Source organism: Balaenoptera ricei, chromosome 1, assembly GCF_028023285.1.
Source record: "Balaenoptera ricei isolate mBalRic1 chromosome 1, mBalRic1.hap2, whole genome shotgun sequence".
NCBI classification, from domain to species: domain Eukaryota; kingdom Metazoa; phylum Chordata; class Mammalia; order Artiodactyla; family Balaenopteridae; genus Balaenoptera; species Balaenoptera ricei.
This window is the reverse complement of record NC_082639.1, coordinates 101,048,953-101,068,798: the sequence shown is the minus strand read 5'-3', so window position 1 is coordinate 101,068,798 and position 19,846 is coordinate 101,048,953. Positions and strand designations below refer to the sequence as shown.

General features: G+C 39.2%; 1 long non-coding RNA gene across 5 annotated transcripts in view; it reads right to left on the bottom strand.

Annotated features, from left to right (window-relative positions):
- LOC132369118 (uncharacterized) overlaps positions 1 to 19,846 on the bottom strand; it is a 63,155-nt gene that overhangs the window by 20,435 nt on the left and 22,874 nt on the right. For 2 of the 5 annotated variants that reach the window (XR_009504266.1, XR_009504265.1), the window contains one exon: positions 12,444 to 12,690. This is a non-coding gene — a long non-coding RNA (uncharacterized LOC132369118). The other 3 variants (XR_009504269.1, XR_009504263.1, XR_009504271.1) reach the window with 3 other exon arrangements.

The following is a 19,846-nucleotide window of genomic DNA, read 5'->3' as shown; positions in this document are numbered from 1 at the left end:
GTTAATTATCTTCCTACCTGTTTTACAGGTCTTTATCTGTTATTTTTAGAGGCTACTTCTCTTCTTCTGCTCATTGCTTACATGCTGGTATTCCCTAAAGCTCTGTTTGGTTGTTTTACCTGGGGTTTCTAGTCCCATAGGCTTCAATTACCACCAATAATCTGGATGACTCAATAATCTGTATCTTTAGCCTGACTCTGTCCCCAGCAGGTTTTTTTTTCTTTGGCCATGCCGTGCAGCTTGTGGGATCTTAGTTCCCCAACCAAGGATTGAACCCAGGCCCCAGCAGTGAAAGCACTGAGTCCTAACCACTGGACCACCAGGGAATTCCCTCTCCCCAGCAGTCTTTAGACAACTCCACCTAGATATTTTGCAAGGGAGGTGTTGATACCTCTCTAATCCGTATATCCAATTGACCACCCAATCCTATTCATTTATTTTGGACATGTCATACTAATCCTGATCTCTTCTGTATTCACTGCCATTTGTCATGAATTCAGGTCCTCCTTATCTCTGAATGATAGGAATAGCTTCTTCCCTGTTCTCCTTGTAACCATCTTTTCCTACTACTCACCCTCAAAGCTGCTACCAAAGTAATCTTCCTCCCAAAATTAACCTAATAAGTCATTACTTTCTTTAAAATTCTTTGTTGGCTCTTTGTTACCTATAATTAAAAGCTAAACTTTTTACCATGGCATACAAAGCTTTTCAGAGAGAGGCAGATAGTGAGCCTAGTGGTTCAGTCAGACTTCCAGGAGTAAATTTTGATTGTCACCTATAGCTATGTGACCTCAGGCAAGTTTATTTATTCCTTGTGTCTGTTTCCCATGTGAAAAATATGCACAACAATTGAACCTGTCTGAGAGAGTTGTTGTAAGGAATACGTGAATTAACACACGTAAAGTGTATAGAATGCATAGAACACTATATGGCACATATTAAGTCCTGCTACAGTTTCTAAATTTAAGACAAGTTATATTTTATGGCTCATCTGCCAATTCATTATCTGAATGCAATTCTTAAGCCGTAGTGAAATTCTCATAATTCTCCAAACCTATCATGACATACCCTTTCATTATTTTGTCCCTTTTCATATGCTTTGTCCTCTTCTTAGAATACCTTCCCCAATTTGCTGCTGATGAATTTATGTTCATCCTTCAAGGAGCAGGTAAGGGTCATAGCCTCCTGGCAGCCTTCCCTGATACCCTTCTCCAAGTGACAGTTATGTTCTTCTGTATCTGTTCTCTAAGCTGTAGACACACTTTTATATTTACTTATCACACATTATGTTAGAACTACTTGTTTACTTGTCAGTCCTCCCAGCCAGGATATGAGCTCCTAGAGGCCATGTCTTTTTTTTTTTTTTTTTTTTTTTGGCCACGCCGCGAGGCTTGCAGGATCTCAGTTCCCCGACCAGGGATTGAACCCAGCCACAGCTGTGAAAACCTGGAATCCTAATCACTAGGTCACCAGGGAACTCCCGACCATGTCTTAATTTTTGTTTCCCTGATGCCTAGTAGAGCATCTAATGCATATTGGGCATTCAAGAGTTATTTATTAAAATGAAATATATTTTAATGGAATAAAATTTTTAAATGTTTTTGGCTAGGAAGACTAAAATAGATTATAAGTATACCAGTTCTTCACAAAATCAATCTGTAATTTCAATGTAGCTCCAAACCCAGATACTAATTGGTTTGTGTTTATTTGCTTACTTGGTTAGAATTTCATGAAATGATAAGTTTATCTAGAAGAATAAATGTTTGAGAAGAGCCAGGTATCATCTGACAAAGATGAATAACAGGTGGCTAGCCATACCAAATAACCAGATAATAAATCCTATTATAAAGCTATAGTAATTTAAGCATATTGGTACTGATGCAGAAAGGGACCTAAATTGGATCAAAGGAAAATACTGAAAGTAGAAAAAATAGACTGAAATACATGTAAAATTTAGTATGCATTAACTTATTTTTTTCACATCAGTGGGGAAAGATAGATTACTCAAAATTGTAAGGCCATTTTGAAAAAAAATTATATGCATACCAAATTTCTTCTTTATTCTTTGTATAACCATAAATTCTAGATAAATTAAAAATTATAATGTAAAGAATAAAAGCACTAGAAGAAAGTATAGGTGATTTTTAAGAAATTATTGAAGTGTAATTGACCTACAACACTATGTTAGTTCCAGCTGCACAACATAGTGTTTTGATATTTCTATACTTTACAGAATGATCACCACTATGGGTGAATTATTTTAACTTCTTGGAGTGATGAATGCTTTGTTAAAAGGCACATCTAAAAACCCACAAGCCATAAAGGTAAATAGTAATAAATCAAACTACTTAAAAGCTTGGGGTGTTACAAACCAAAGTTACACTTATACTAGCTTTTAGGCAAGTAATTGTTTTTTCTTTAAAATGTCTCTTAAGGGACTTTGCTGGTGGCACAGTGGTTTAGAATCCACCTACCAGTGCAGGGGACACAGGTTCAAGCCCTGGTCCAGGAAGATCCCATATGCCATGGAACAACTAAGTGTGTGCGCCACAACTACTGAGCCTGTGCTCTAGAGCCCACAAGCCACAACTACTGAGCCACGTGCCACAACTACTGAAGCCCATGCACCTAGAGCCATGCTCCGCAAAAAGAGAAGCCACCACAATGAGAAGCCTGCATGCCGCAACGAAGAGTAGCCCCCACTCGCTGCAACTAGAGAAAACACGCGCACAGCAACGAAGACCCAATGCAGCCAAAAATAAATAAATAAATAAGTTTATTTTTTTTAAAAGTCTCTTAAATCATGTAGAAAACAAAAAGTGAAGTTACAAATCAAAGTTACAATTATAACTAGCTTTTTTTTTTTAAAATTTATTTATTTATTTATTTATTTTTGGCTGTGTTGGGTCTTCGTTTCTGTGCGAGGGCTTTCTCCAGTTGCGGCGAGCAGGGGCCACTCTTCATCGCGGTGCGCAGGCCTCTCACTGTCGCGGCCTCTTGTTGCGGAGCACGACTCCAGACGCGCAGGCTCGGTAGTTGTAGCTCATGGGCCCAGTTGCTCCGCGGCATGTGGGATCTTCCCGGACCAGGGCTCGAACCCATGTCTCCTGCATCGGCAGGCAGACTCTCAACCACTGCGCCACCAGGGAAGCCCGATAACTAGCTTTTATAATTGCTCATGTATTTACTTTTACTGAGAACTTTCTTTCTCATACAGCTTCAAGTTACTGTCTACTGTCCATTCATTTCAACCTGTGGGACCCCCTCTGGCATTTCTTATAGTAGGTCTAGTGATAACGAACTCCCTCAGTATTTTTTGTTTGTTTGTTTGTTTGTTTGTTAAATCTGGAAGTGTTTTAACTTCTCCCTCACATTTGAAGGACAGTTTTGCGAGGTATGGGATTCTTGGTTTACGGTTTTTTCCTTTTGGCACTTTGAATATATTGGCCCATTGCCTTCTGATCTCCAAAGTTTCTGATGAGAAATATGCTAATAATCTTATTGAGGACCCTTTGGGACAAGTCACTTCTTTTTGCTGCTTTCAACATTCGTTCTTTGTCTTTATCTTTTGACGGTTTGATTATAATTATACTTTGGTGTGGGTCTCTTTGAGTTCATTGTACTTGAATTCATTGAGCTTTTTGGATGTTTATGTCTTTCAAATTTGAGAAGTTTGGGGCCATTATTTCTTCAAATAATATCTCTGCCTTCTTCTCTGTCTTCTTGGATTCCCACAATGTTTATATTGGTCCATTTGATGTTGTCACCTAGGTCCCTTAGATTCTGTTCAGTTTTCTTCTTTTTCTTTCTATTCCTCAGACATCATAATTTCCATTATCCTATCTTCAAATTCATTGATTCTTTCCTCTGCCTGGTCAAATCTGCTATTGAATTCCTCTAGTGAATGTTTCATTTAATTTATTGTAACTTTTGGCTTCAGAATTTCTTTTTGGTTTCATTTTATACTTTGTATCTCCTTGGACATCTTTCAGACAGTTATTTTAAAGTCTTTGTCTAATAGGTCTGCCATTTTGTCCTTCTCAGGGACACTTTCTGTTGATTTATTTCTTTCCTTTCAGTGGGCCATACTTTACTGTTTCTTTATATGTTTTGTGATTTTTTGTTGAAAACTGAACTTTTGAAACTAGTAATATGGGAACTCTAGAAATCAGATTCTCCTTCTTCCCCAGGGTTTGCTGTTTTTTGCTTTTGTTTTTATTTTTATTTTTGATTATTTTAGATATCTCTGTGCTAGGAATAAACCTGAAGTGTAAACTTAGGGTTTTCTCAAGTCTTTTCTGAGTCTGTACCTTCCCCTCGGCATGCACAATGACTTTGTATATGTGGTTGTTTTGGAATATCCTAGTCCTTAAATGTCCTAGTCTGGCTCCCAAAAGTGAAACAAGAGAAAAATAAAGAGTAAGGAAAAAAGGCATCAGTCCTTTAAATACCTTGGAAGTCATTTCAGGCAGAGCTGGAGAGGCTTGTAACAATGTGGGGCAGGGCATAACAATTGCTGCCCATACCTGTGTCTGAACTTCCATGATCAGAAGCAGCAATCATCAATCAGAACACAGATCCCCAGTATTTAGAGGACAAGGTCCTTATTGCCCGCCTTGGCTCCCACAAGCTCCACACATTGCTCCTGAAACACCTGCACAGCTGCCTACTATGGGACTGGGATATAGGGGATAACTAGCTGCTACTGAGCTAAGAGCTTAAATTGACCAAAATTAACCACAATTTACTGTCCAAGCCTTCCTCTGGAAGTTGTGAGACTTCCTATAGATGCCAGAGTTCCAAAATAGCTACGCCAGACAGATTTTGCCAGTGCAATTGTTGTGTAGGTAGGGAGACAGATTTCTGGTGCTTTGTATTTCACTATCTTCCCAGAATCCTCCTTCCAGTACATCACTTTTTATTCTATTAAATTGGTCAATATAGGGAATTCCCTGGCAGTCCATTGGTTAGGACTCTGTGCTTTCACTGCTGAGTGCCCAGGTTCATCCCTGGTAGGGGAACTAAGATCCCACAAGCTGTGTGGTGTAGTCAAAAAAAAAAAATTGGTCAATATAAAAATAATTGGGGCTTCCCTGGTGGTGCAGTGATTGAGAGTCTGCCTGCCAGGGCAGGGGACGCGGGTTCGCGCCCTGGTCTGGGAGGATCCCATATGCCGCGGAGCAACTGGGCCCGTGAGCCACAACTACTGAGCCTGCGCGTCTGGAGCCTGTGCCCCGCAACAAGAGAGGCCGCGACGGTGAGAGGCCTGCACACTGTGATGAAGAGTGGCCCCGCTTGCCGCAACTGGAGAAAGCCCTCGCACAGAAGCAAGGACCCAGCACAGCCATAAATAAATAAATAAATAAATAAATAAAATGCTGGCTTAAAAAAAAAAATAATAATAATTGATAATAGTGTTGCAGATGATTTGGGGGAAAAGGAACTTTCGTAATGTTGAGGGCAAGGTTGGAACAAAACGTATTATAAATTCTTATAGCCTATTTTTTTTTTTTTGTCTGCATTGGGTCTTCCTTGCTGCTTGTGGGCTTTATCTAGTTGTGGCGAGCAGGGGCTACTCTTCAGTGTGCTGCACGGGCTTCTCATTGTGGTGGCTTCTTTTGTTGCAGAGCACAGGCTCTAGGCACTTGGGCTTCAGTAGTTGTGGCACGTGGGCTCAGTAGTTGTGGCTTGAGAGCCCTAGAGCACAGGCTCAGTAGTGGTAGCACATGGGCTTAGTTGCTCTGAGGCATGTGGGGTCTTCCTGGACCAGGGCTTGAACCCGTGTCCTCTGCACTGGCAGGTGGATTCTTAACCACTGCACCACCAGGGAAGTCCCATTATAGCTGTTTAAGAAGGAAATTTGATAATACCTATAATTTTTTTCTGAATGCATATACTCTTTGATCCAAGAATGAACTCTACAGTTTTATTTGCAAAAGGACCCAAAAATACATGTAGAATAGTATTCACAGAAGTATTGTTTGTAGTAGTGAAAAACTATCCTAAGTGTGTGTTAATGGAGAACTGATTAAGTAATTTATGGAACATTCATACTATTAAATATATTACAACTCTTAAAAATAATGAACATGCAAAACTGGACATCCTTTTTTTTCGGCCGTGCCGCATGGCTTGCAGGATCTTAGTTCCCTGACTAGGGATTGAACCCAGGCCCTTGGCAGTGAAAGCACAGAGTCCTAACCACTGGACCGCCAGGGAATTCCCAGAGCTTGACTCTTTTGAAGAATACTGGACAGTTATTTTATAGGCTAGCCCACAATTGGGACAATTATCCCACAATTATCTGATGTTTTCCTGTAATTATTGAGGTTCTACATTATTGGGAAGGCTACTACAAGGTGATGTACCCTTCTTAGTGCATCATATCAGGGGTACAACATGATGTTTCTATATTACTGGTGATGTTAACCTTGATCACTTGGTATCTGCCAGGATTCTCCACTATAAAGTATTTGTTTTATAAGAGGATAAAAACCTTAGTGATGAATCAAAAATGTCTGGGAATCACTTATGAATATATTGGGGAATATCTATATGTAATGTGAACATAAAATTATAACTTAGATGTAGTATAATTTATATGCTGTGGCTTTTATGAGCTGGTTCTTTCAGAAACTAGACACTAACATTATAAAAACATGGGTCTAGGGCTTCCCTGGTGGCGCAGTGGTTGAGAGTCCGCCTGCCAATGCCTTGGACGTGGGTTCGAGCCCTGGTCTGGGAGGATCCCACATGCCATGGAGCAGCTGGGCACGTGTGCCACAGCTGCTGGGCCTGCGCTCTGGAGCCCGCGATCTGCAACTACTGAGCCCATGTGCTACAATTACTGAAGCCCACACGCCTAGAGCCCATGCTCCGCAATGGGAGAGGCCACTGCAATGAGAAGCCTGCGCATCGCAGCAAAGAGTGACCCCCGCTTGCCACAACTAGAGAAAGCCTGTGCAGCAGTGAAGACCCAATGCGGCCAAAAATAAATAAATAAAATAAATAAGTTTATTTAAAAAAAAAAAAAAAGGTTGTGCCCTGCCCCCTTCCCTCCTGTCTCAAAACCACACCGCATATGGGACTCGAACCCACAATCTTCCCACTGAAACTGCACAGTTAAGTCTCAGGACTTACTGAAGTTCAGGTCCTTTATAAAAAATATATATATGCACAGTTTTGTTTTGTTTTGTTTTTTAATTAATTAATTTATTTATTTTTGGCTGTGTTGGGTCTTTGTTTCTGTACGAGGGCTTTCTCTAGTTGCAGCGAGCGTGGGCCACTCTTCATCGCGGTGTGCAGGCCTCTCACTATCACGGCCTCTCTTGTTGCAGAGCACAGGCTCCAGACGTGCAGGCTCAGTAGTTGTGGCTCATGGGCCCAGTTGCTCCGTGGCATGTGGGATCTTCCCAGACCAGGGCTCGAACCCGTGTCCCCTGCATTGGCAGGCAGATTCTCAACCACTGCGCCACCAGGGAAGCCCTATGCACAGTTTTAAAGGATGGTAATGATTCTTTTATCATTGTGGTGGGTTGTATTTTCTGAATTCTTAAAGAGCCTTTCAAAATTTGGACTATCTGGTAATCACACAATAAATGATTAACATATGTTAATAATAATTATATATTATTTATCCAAACACTTTAAACAAATTATATTTCAAAAGAAAGGTGTTTGGGATGAAATACAAGTAAAGACACTAGTGTCCCCCCAAAAAAGACTTTAAAGAGGGACTTCCTTGGTGGTGCAGTGGCTAAGAATCCGCTTGCCAATGCAGGGGACACAGGTTTGAGCCCTGGTCCGGGAAGATCACACATGCCGCGGAGCAACTAAGCCTGTGCGCCGCAACTACTGAGCCTACGCTCTAGAGCCCACGAGCCACAACTACTGAGCCCATGTGCCACAACTACTGAAGCCCACATGCCTAGAGCCTGTGGTCCGCAACAAGAGAAGCCACTGCAGCGAAAAAAGTCCGCGTGCCGCAACGAAGAGTAGCCCCCACTTGCCGCAACTAGAGAAAGCCCGCACGCAGCAATGAAGACCCAATGCAGCCAAAAATAAATAAATAAAATAAATAAATTAAATTTATTTTAAAAAAATGAAAAAAAAAAAGACTTTAAAGAAAATTTAGGCAAAACCTCAGGCTGGTGTTTGGGGGATTTTAGCATCCTTTTGTGTGTATTGTTTAGTTTTCCTTTGGAGGAAGGTTGAAATTTCTTTTTCTTCTCAGAGAGTTAGTGGTCAAATCAGGCTGTCAAGGAGGATCATGTGTATTCACACACTTTGGGAGCCAAACCTAGGGTGCCTATGTATTCCAAAACTGTCTATGTTAAAACTCATCAAATAGTCCACTTTAAATATGTGCATTTATTGCATGTGAATTATACCTCTTTTTTTTTTTTTTTTTCTTGTTGCTACCTATCAAAGGTCTAGAAAAATAGAGTTAACAGGGGCAGGATTACTTTTGACCAGGGTGATAATACTGCTTAAAGAAAGCCCTTGGCCTCTGTCTTTGTTCTTGGCATAACCTTTGTCCAGTCATTTCAGTGGCTATCAGAAGAACTACTAGAACCAACGATCAGTAAGCAAATTCAAGTAAAAAGTGAATTTATCCAAATTTCAAGGAAGAATTATTTGGTGAGCCAGGTAGAATGATAAAGTCATTTAAAAGGAAAGAAAAACAAATTGGCGTAGACTTCCCAAAACAGCAAAATTTAATGCCAGAAAACACAAAAGCGATACATACAATATACTCAAGTAAAGAAAGCCAGAGATTATTTTTTATTCAGCCAAACTGTTCTTCACACATAAAGGTTACAGATGAACAGTTTTAAGTCAGCAAGAACCCAAAAGACATTGATTATACAAATCTTTCTTGAGGAAACTGCTCAAGCACTAACAGCAGCCAGCAGAGAACGTGGGCAAACTTCAGCTAAAGGGCTGGCAGTGAGAGTCAATTAAGATATAAAACAAATAAGCAAAAATAAGGGTACAGATAAGAAAAATAAATGTGTGATTGAGGGTGACACGATGTTACAGGCTCTGACAGTGTAAGAAAACTAGAACCATCAGAAAATGGGAGGAGAGAAACAATTTGGAAGTAGAATAAGTTTTGAAAAACTTCATCTGTAAGAGCTCAGAATCAAAAGGTATCATTTAAGGGTGACAAATCAAGTAGGAATAGGATAAGCATGTTTAATGGCACACAAGTATGCCCTGAGTCATGTAATGTTACTGATTGAAATTGGATGAAGAGAAGGAGGTGAGAGAGGAGGAAGAAGATACAGGCTCACGTTGTGCATGGCAGGAAAGTAATAAATATTGCTTAAACAAAAAGGGGGAAAAGATAGTAGTATATAAAGGTGTAATTATAAAGGTAACCTTGAGAAAAATAAAACAGAGCATTTTAAATAGCAGAACTACAGTAACGAAAAGTGTAGAGAAGACAAAAAAAAAGAATTAAACTTTTGGTTACTGAGTATAACAGACCTACAGAAAAATATATAAAATATACAGAATAACCAATCACTATAAAGCACACGCTCCTCAAACACTCCCCATGTCGGGAAATGGAACATTACTAGCATTCCTTCCTGATCTTAATCTCTTTCCCACGCAGATAACCACTATCCTGACTTTTATGGTAATTACATGCCTTTTTCCACAGGAATACCTCATTTTATTGCACTTCACTTTATTGTGGTTCATCGATATTGCGTTTTTTACAAAGTGAAGGTTTGTGGCAACCCTGTGTTGAGCAAGTTCATCAGCCCCATTTTTTTCCTCCTCATTTTATTTACTTATTTATTTTAAAATTTTTCTTCCAGCTTTATCGAGATATAATTGATATACAGCACTGTATAAATTTAAGGCATGCAGCACAATGATTTGACTTACCTACATCATGAAGTGATGACCACCGTGAGTTTAGTGAACATCCATCATCTCATATAGATACAGAATTGAAGAAATAGATAAAATGTTTTTTCCTTGTGGTGAAAACTCAAGATTTATTCTCTTAACAACTTTTATATATAACATACAGCAGTGTTAATTTATCATGTCATAAATTGCATCCCTAGGACTTGTTTATCTTCTAACTGGAAGTTTGTACCTTTTGACTGCCTTCATCCACTTCCCCTTCCCCCAACCTCTGGTAACCACAAATCTGATCTCTTTTTCTGAGTTTGTTTCTGAAGTATAATTGACCTACAACACTATGTTAGTTCCTGTAACACAACATAGTGATTCGACATTTCTATATGTTTCAAAATGATCACCTGTTACAATATGTCACCATGCAAAGATATTACATAATTATTGACTATATTCCCCCCATTGTACATTTTATACCCATGACTCATTTTTTTTTTAAAGATTGATTGATTGATTGATTGATTGATTGCTATGGTGGGTCTTCGTTTCTGTGCTAGGGCTTTCTCTAGTTGCGGCAAGCGGGGGCCACTCTTCATTGCGGTGCATGGGCCTCTCACCATCGTGGCCTCTCTTGTTGCGGAGCACAGGCTCCAGACGTGCAGGCTCAGTAGTTGTGGCTCACGGGCCTAGTTGCTCCGTGGCATGTGGGATCTTCCCAGACCAGGGCTCGAACCCGTGTCCCCTGCATTAGCAGGCTGACTCTCAACCACTGCGCCACCAGGGAAGGCCACTGGAAGTTTGTATCTCTTAATCTCCCTCACTTATTTCTCTCTTCTCCTCATCCCCTTCCCCTCTGGCAACCACTTGTTTGTTTTCTGTATCTGACTATGTTTCTGTTTTGTTACGTTTGTTCATTTGTTTTGTTTTTTTAGATTCCACATATAAGTGGAGTCATATGGTATTTGTCTTTGTCTGACTTATTTCAGTTAGCATAATACCCTCTATGTCTGTGTTGTTGCAAATGTCTCAGCCCCATTTTTCCAAAAGCATTTGCCCACTTTGTGTCTCTGTATCACATTTTGGCAATTCTCACAATATATTTGTCATGGTGATCTGTGATCAGTGATCTTTCATGTTACAACTATGACTCACAGAAGGCACAGATGATAGCATTTTTTAGCAATAAAGTATTTTTTAATTAAGGTATGTACTTTTTTTAGACATAATGCTATTGCACACTTAATAGACTACAGTATAGTGTAAACATAACTTTTATATAACTGGGAGACCAAAAAAATTCATGTGACTCGCTTTATTGTGATATTTAATTTATTGTGGTGGTCTGGAACTAAACCTGCAATATCTCTGAGGTATGCCTGTATATATATTTTATATATACATAAAATATATATGTAGTTTTACAATCTATGTAGACATTCCTAGTTTTGCCTGATTTGGGACTTTATATAAATAGAGTCTTACTATATTTATCCTTTCATATCTTGCTTCTTTTATTTAAAAATGTGTTTCAAGATTCATTCATTATGTTACATGTATCTTTAGTTTGTGCATCTTCTTGGAAGGATAGTATTCTATTGTCTGAACATAACAACAATTTACTAATCACGCTTCTGCTCATAGATATTTGCATTGTGTACAATGGATGTGTTGTGGTACCTCACTTAGGTTTTTATTTGCATTTCATTGATTACTAACCACATTAAGCACTTATTCATATGTTTGTTAATGTCCTTATTTGCGAATTGCCTGTTCAGGGCTTTTTGCCCATATTTTTGCAGTGGGTTGCCTTTGTTTTCTTACTGATTTTTAAGATACCTTTATATAGTTAGGTTATAAGCCTCTTGTGGATCATATGTGTTGTAACTATATATGTCTTGTCTTTCTACTCTTTTTATGGTGTTTCTGGATGGACAAAATTCTATATTTCATGTAGACCAATTTATAATATTTTTCCTTTATAATTTATATTTTTTAAAACTATATTAAGGTATCTTTCTCTTTCCTGAGGTCATAAAGATATTATATTCCTCTTTATTATCTCCTAAAAGTTTTATAGTTTTGTTTGTCATGGTAGATCCGTAACTCTTGTGGGGTTGATTTTTGTGAATGACACTAGTTACTTTAAAAGGTGAGAATAAGGATCTGGGCTGAAAACAAGGAAAAATTTTGAAAGTCTACATACAGAGCCATTAGCCCCACCAGGCCCCTTCTCCACCTGGGTGTAGCTACAACAACTTCTCCAGACAGATGACAAAGGAAAGTCTTCAGAATTAGGCACACCAAACACACTAGAGGGCAGGGGTTTGCCTTGGGGCTAAAAATGGAGGGAATAAGTGAAAGTTTGGTCCCTTTTCCAGCTCTGGCCCCTGAACTCAGGCAGCCAGGCATATATTCTCTGGGAGATTGGAGAGTTCTTCTTCAAAGAAACTGAATGGCCTCAGGAAAAATACCTACAGATAAAAACAATTCTGGATACTCAATACATAGGATCCTCCTAATCACCTTAACATTGTAGCCCACTGTGTAACAAATTGCTCCAAAACTTAGTGGCTTAAAACAGCAAACATTTATTATCTCAGAGTTTCTAAGTTAAGAATCATGGCTTAGCTGAGTACCTCTGGCTCAAGGTCTCTTGTGGGATTGCAGGCAAGCTGTCAGCCAGGGCTGCAGTTTCATCTGAAGATTCAACTGAAGTGAGATCCACTTCTAAGCACATTTATGTGGTTGCTGGACTCTTGCCAAGTGGGCCTCTCCATGGAGCTGGCTCAGGACATGACAGCTGTCTTCTCCCTGGGCAAGCAATACAAGAAAGAGGCTATTGTCTACAGTACCCAAGGTGGAAGCCTCAGCCTATTTATAAACTAATCTCAGAAGCGACATCCCATCACTTCAGTCATATTTTGTTGGCTTGAAGTGAGTCAGTAAGTCCAGCCCACATTCAAAGGGAAAGGATTACACAAAGGCATTGCAAATGTAGGGGTCCTGAAGACCACCCTCAGGTTTGATAATTTCCTGGGAATCACAGTACTCACTAAAAGTGGTCATATTCATGGTTAAGGTTTATTATAGTGGAAAAATACAGATCAAAATCACCCAAGGGAAGAGGAACATAAGGCAGTGTCCAGGAGAGCTTAAGTGCGGAACATCCAGTCTTCCTCTCCCCAAGGAGTTGTGCAAGAAGTGCTTACTTCTTATAGCAACAATGTGTGACAATACACATGTAATATTGCCAACTGGGGAAGCTTACCCCAGCCTTGGTGTCCAGAATTTGTACTGGGGCTTAGGCATGTAGACATGGTTGACTGCCTGCCTGGCTAACCTTCGTCTGTAGCCCCTCTGGAGGATGAGCTGTTCCTGCATGGTCCAGAGCCACCACCATAAATCACATTGTTAGCACAGACTACCTCGCGTGGCCCTAGGCCTCCAGGTACATAAGATACCCTCATCAGGCAGAATATTCCAAGGGCTTAGAACTGACCTCCCAGGAACTGAGGGCAAAGACCAGCCTCTCTTTGGAATAATCCTTCACTGCAAAGGCATGACTACTGGGAGCTGAGGATCACGAGGAGCCATTTTAGAGCCTGCCTACCACACCCACCATTTACAAAACTTCCCCCATCTGAGTTCCTGATCAGTTTTTAAGTACCTCACTCTTAAATCTGATTGGATTACCGCCCATTTAAGAGAAGTCTACAGTGTAAGAGAGAGGGCTAAACAGACCATGAAGAAAGAAGGAACTTAGAGGAAACAGAGACAGTTTAGGGAATTACACTAAACTAAACTAAACTATAAAACCAACCAACCAACTAACCAACAAAACAAAACAAACCCTGCAATATTACTAGAGAGATAAAATATTGCATCTGATGCCGAAAACTCAGCCTCTGTGCACCAGTGCCAAATCGAATCTTGGAGACAGACTTTTGGGTGAAGTAGAAAAGAATAGCTTTATTGCTTTGCCAGGCAAAAGGGGACACAGCAGGTTCCTGTCCTCATAAACTGTTGTGTCCCAACCTGGGAGGATTTGGTGAGGAGTTGTATAGCAATAGTACAAGTGTGGGGTTGCTGACAAGATTAGGGTGTGTACTGGGCCTGCTGCACTCCTTTAATCTGGTCTCAGATAATCTCTTGATGAGCTTCTCTGGTTCCTTTAATCTGGCCTCAGGTGGTCTTCTCTGGTAGGAAGAATGCTGACAACTTCCATTTGTTGGGTTTCAGTTCTATAAAGAGCTCAAAGATATTATGTGTATTACTTGAGGGGGAACCAGGACGCTGCCTCAAGGCGGCACTATTGTTTCTTGGCTGCTCCTCCCTTGTCTCTGCATCCCCTCCCTTCCCTGATTAGCAACTGTTCGAATCTGCCCTTTGGAACTCAGGGAAGGTCATGGAGGCTGGAGTCTGTTCCCTACAAACAAGGAACGGGGGACACGGAAAGGCTTCCGTGCCCAGGAGCCCCACCAGGACCTGCTCGGTTTCACACCCATAAGACAAAATAAGATAATGTGGAAAAGATAACAAGGAAGAGCATCTGTGGGTTAAAACATGGTAGATGGCCTAAAATTTAAAAACATAATATAATTGTGTGAGATTGAGGAAGGGAAAAGTATGTGTTTTGGTGTGTGTTGAAGGGAGTGGGCTATAACTTAGCTAAGTCCTCATTGTGGAAATTCGGTAGTAAATCAGGGATGGATTCGAGTTTTGTAGGGCCAGAGGAACATATGATTCGAGGGATGGTCTTTAAGAAAAGTAATACAAAGTTATGTGTTTGAAGTTAAGAATGGGGCCTTGAAAAGGGCCTGTGAAAGTGAGGGACTCTGAAACACAAGCCGTGTTAGTTTCACAAAAAATCTCCCTCTATGGTCAATGGAAAGCATCTAAAATTGGAAAATCAAGCAATAAGAGTTTAGGGAATCCCTTGGCAGTCCAGTGGTTAGGATTCCACGCTTTCACTGCCAAAGGGCCGGGTTGGGGAAATAAGATAATGCAAGCCTCACAGCGTGGCGCCCCCCCCCCCCTAAAAAAAAGAATTTCTAAAAAAAAGAAAGAAAGAAGAGTTTAAAAACTTTATTTAGAAATACAAGATAAGTACCAAAAGAAAAATCTGAAAGAGTTGAATGTTTGGGGTTGTGGAAATCAGAGTAGAGTGTGATGGGGCAAGGAATTACTATTTTTTATAATTATATTTTATAATAAAACCGTGAATACTATGTGGCTTTTTGCCCCATTCAGGGCCCCTCTCCTGTTTATTTATTCATTCATTCCCTTTTAACTCCATTGCCCAGTCCCAACTCCCTTTCTTTCCCATTCTAATGTGTTTAATGGCATCTTTTGACCAATATGGTGAAATAGATAGGCTGCTGGCTCCTCCCCTTGAGATTAACCTTGGAGAAACTATAGGTTTCCAGGAAATAACAAGCAAACCATAAGAACCCCCTGAGCAGATAAAAGGTTATTTTGAAATAGTATATGTGTGTGTTGGGGGGATCTAGGTGGTAGTGCTGGTGCATCCTAGAACAGAGAGTGTTGTCTTGGCTCTAAGAGGGTAACTTGGAGAAAAACAACTTACATTCCTCTTGCCTGTCCATCCCCTTGGCATTGGAACAATCATTGCCAACCTTTATTGCAGAAATCTCTACTGTCCAGTATTTCCGGTCCAGGGATGAATTTACCGCAGTACAAAACCGTGCTAGAGTGAAGGGTTAGGAAAGCAGTGGGGGTGGGCTAGCCATGGGCACTACTCCTGCTCTCTTACTCTCCAAACCACCATGGCTGGTAGATGACGATCCAGGGAGTACTTCCTCCTAGTGGTTCTTCTCCCAGAGGGTTTGACAGTGAAGTCCAAATGCTGAATTGCTGCTTAGAGCAAGGGGAGGTGGTGTGCTTCACTAGTTTTGTAGCACCTAGGACTCCTCCCCTTCTCTCTACTTAAATTTCTCTGGGTTGACAAAGACTATGGTCTGGCTTTCCAACCTTCCCCAATAGGCAGTGCCCAAAAGACTGGCCACCACACCCAGGGAAACATGCACTCGCGGGTTAAAGTAAAGAGAGTAGAACTAGCCAAAAAGGAAGAAAAAGTAGGGGAGGAAATCACATCTATAAAAGGAAGCAGAGGAATTAAAACAGATGATAAATAATTTAAATAATTATTTTAAAAAGTACATCTTTTTATTTGTATTTGTTCTTACAAAATGTATACAGCTTTTTAGTATGACTTATTTTTAGTTAACAAAGATGGAAAATCATGTTTTGTAATACCTCTCATTTCGTTTTTTTTTTTATTGTGGTAAAAAAAAAACCCCAGAAAATTTACTGTCTTCACCATTTTAAAATGTACAGTATCATTTTCTTATGATTTTTACTTAAAAACATGTTTTTAAGAACCATCCATGTTGCTAGCTGTATAACTAGTCTGTTGCTACCAACTTCTGCATGGATTTCCATGGTGAGTACCCCCTCTCCCAGGCAGGGACACCCAGACAGCCTCCAGTTATTCATGATCACAAATAACACTGCAGTGAATATCCTTATATATTTCCTTGCATAGGCCCATGGGAGAATTTGAGATATATACCCAGGAGGGAAACTGTCAGACATAGAGGACGGTTACCTTTAGTTTGACTAATTTGAGCAAACGTGCTTTCCACAAGGGTGCACCTGGCTACATTCCCCACTAGCAGGGCATGAAGGTTCCCAGTTAATACAGTAACTAAAATGACATATCAGTTTTGTTCCAAATTAAATGTGTCCGATTATCAATGAATCTGAGCATTTCTTCATATGCTTGGTAGCTTTTTGAGTTTCTTCTTCTCTAAATTATCTCTTCATATCCTTTGTTCATTCTTCTGCAGGGGTTGCTGATTTTTTTTCCCTGTTAATATACCAGAGTTTACTTGTATTCTAGATATTAATCCCTTATTGAATTTAGATTGCAAATATCTCATTCAGTCATTTGTTAAACTTTGTCTATGGTGGATTTCTTTGAACAAAAATGTTTACTTAAGGAATATACTTATTTTGAAGTAATTTTGAACTCACAGAAAAATATATTTCAAGATATATAACAAGAATAGTACAGAGAACTTTCATTTGAGCATATGATGCACAACTCTTCTGAATAGTTTGGTGTGTGATTCCTACAAACAGGTTGTTCTCCTATATAACTACATTACAATCATCAAAATCAGAAAATTAACACTATGTAAACCTCAAACCCCATTCAAGTTTTACCAATTGTCCCAATAATATACTTTATAACAAAATAATCCAACTCAAGAGCATACATTACCAATAGAAGGGAATTTCCTCAGCCTAATAAAGGACATTTATAAAAGTGTGAGATCTAGCATCATACTCAATGGTAAAGACTGAAAGCTTTTCCCTCTAAGATCAGGAACAAGTCAAGGATAGTTGTTTTTGTCACTTCACCCTTGTACTGGAAGTTCCAGCCAAAGAAATTAGGCAAGAATAAGAAATAAAAGTCATCCAAATTGGAAAGGAAGACGTAAAACTATCTGTATTTGCAGATGACATGATCTTATACGTAGACAACCCTAAAGTATCCACAGAAAAACTATTAGAGCTAATAAACGAATTCAGTAAAGTTGCAGGATACAAGATCAATACACAAAAATCAGTTGTGTTTCTATATATTAGCAACAAACAATCTGAAAAGAAAACTAAGAAAACAATTTCATTTATAATACCATCCAAAAGGATAAAATTCCTAGGAATAAATTTAACCAAAGAGGTGAAAGGCGAAACTACAGAACACTGCACAAAATAATCTCTTCTGCAGTCCCTTTTCCTCTTCCCTGCCTTATTTTCTTTATAGCTCTTAGAACAATCATGAGTTATATATTTTAAATAATCTGGGGTCTGGCTTCCCCATGTTAGCATGTAAATTCCATGAGAGCAAGGATTTTTGTCTTTTTTATTTATTACTAGAACAGTGCCTAGCACAGAATAAGCAGAAGATATAAATGGTCACAAGTCAGTTAAACTTGCAATGTTCCACCATTTTATAAAGATAACATGTTCTTGTATTACTTGTCAATAAATATTAATTTTAGGAAAAGGTAGGCATAGTTGTGTAATGAGGGCTTAAGAAACTGATGTCTTAAAAAAACATATTGTTTGCTTTACAGTAAGTTAAAAGGAGCTGACTAGAGAACTGCTGAATAGCAGGGAAAGTGAACTTGAAGTTGGGTAACATGAATCTGCACAGAACCAGGTCTAGAAGGAACCATGTAACTGGTAACCATGGACCTGTGGTAGTGATTGCCTTCTGAAGTAGAAACTATCATTTAATTAAGGATTCTTAGGATTAATGGCAGATATTCTAAGCAAGTATTTAAGGATATAAAAGGAATAATACGTAAAATATATTCATAATACTGAAACATTAGAAATGACCTAGTACCTTTTAAGGGGAGTGGTCAAGAGTTAGAGAAGCTTTTTTAAAAAAATTAATTAATTAATTAATTAATTTTTGGCTGCATTAGATCTTCGTTGCTGCACGCGGGCTTTCTCTAGTTGCAGTGAGCGCGGGCTACTCTTCGTTGCGGTGTGGGCTTCTCATTTCTCATTGCGGTGGCTTCTCATTGCGGAGCATGGGCTCTAGGTGTGCAGGCTCAGTAATTGTGGCGCACGGGCTCAGTTGCTCCGCAGCATGTGGGATATTCCCCGGCCAGGGATCAAACTCTTATCCCCTGATTCAGCAGGCGGATTCTTAACCACTGCACCACCAGGGAAGTCCCAGAGAAGCTTTTTATTGAAGCCCTAGAATTCAGCATCATAGAGCATGAAAGAGATGACACATTGGCCTGGGAGACTTGGAATAAAGGCATTCACAAGGATGCATTTTTCCACTTTGGCAACAAAAACAACATTTATATGGCTTCTATATAATATTTACGTTTTTTCAGTTTTTTAAAAAATTTCAAACCTATAGAAAACTTAAAAGAATAGCACAATGAACATTTTTCACCTAGATTCACCAGTTGCTAACATTTTGTCACACTTGCCTTATTTTTAAATTTTTGATCTATTTATTATTTTTTAAACTGTTTATTACTTCATTTATTATTGCTAAACCTTTTGGAAGTAAGTTGCAGATATTATATTACTTTACCCCTAAGTAAATGGGGTAAAGCATGCTTGTCCTGAGAATAAGGATATTCTCCTACCACCACATTACTTTTATCATATCTAGGAAAATCAACAATAATGTCTAATCATCTAATATTAGGTTCATATTTAAATGTTCCCAATTGTCTGCAAAATGTCTTTCTTTTTTATAGTTGCTTTTTTTTTCAAGGTTCACAATTTACATTTGGTGTTATGTCTCTTTACTCTTTTAAATTTTTAGAACAGTTCTCCTGGCTTTTTAAAAATGTTTAATTATGCTGTTTGAAGAGTCTGGGGCAGTTTTCTTGTAGAATGTTCCACATTCAGGATTTCTTTCTTTCTTTTTTTAAAAAATATTTATTTATTTATTTTTATTTGGCTGTGCCGGGTCTTAGTTGCAGCATGTGGGATCTAGTTCCCTGACCAGGGATGGAACCCGTCCCCCTGCATTGGGAGCGCAGAGTCTTAACCAGTAGACCACCAGGGAAGTCCCAGGATTTATTCCTTTGTTTCTCCATTAGTGCAATAAATGAAATATTTTAGCAAAAATACATGTTGTACACTTTTTTTGCATAAAATCAGAAGGCACATAATGTTAGGTTACCCAATTATTGTGATGTTAATTGTGATCTCTGGTGTTATGAACTGAACTGTGTCCCACCAAAATTCATAAGTTAAAGCCCTAACCCCCAAAATGATGGTATTTGAAGATGAAGCCTTTGGGAGGTAATTAGGTTTAGATAAGGTCATGAAGATGAAGTCCTTATTGTGGGATTAGTGTCCTTAAAAAAAGAAACACCAAAGAGTTTGCCTCTCTCTC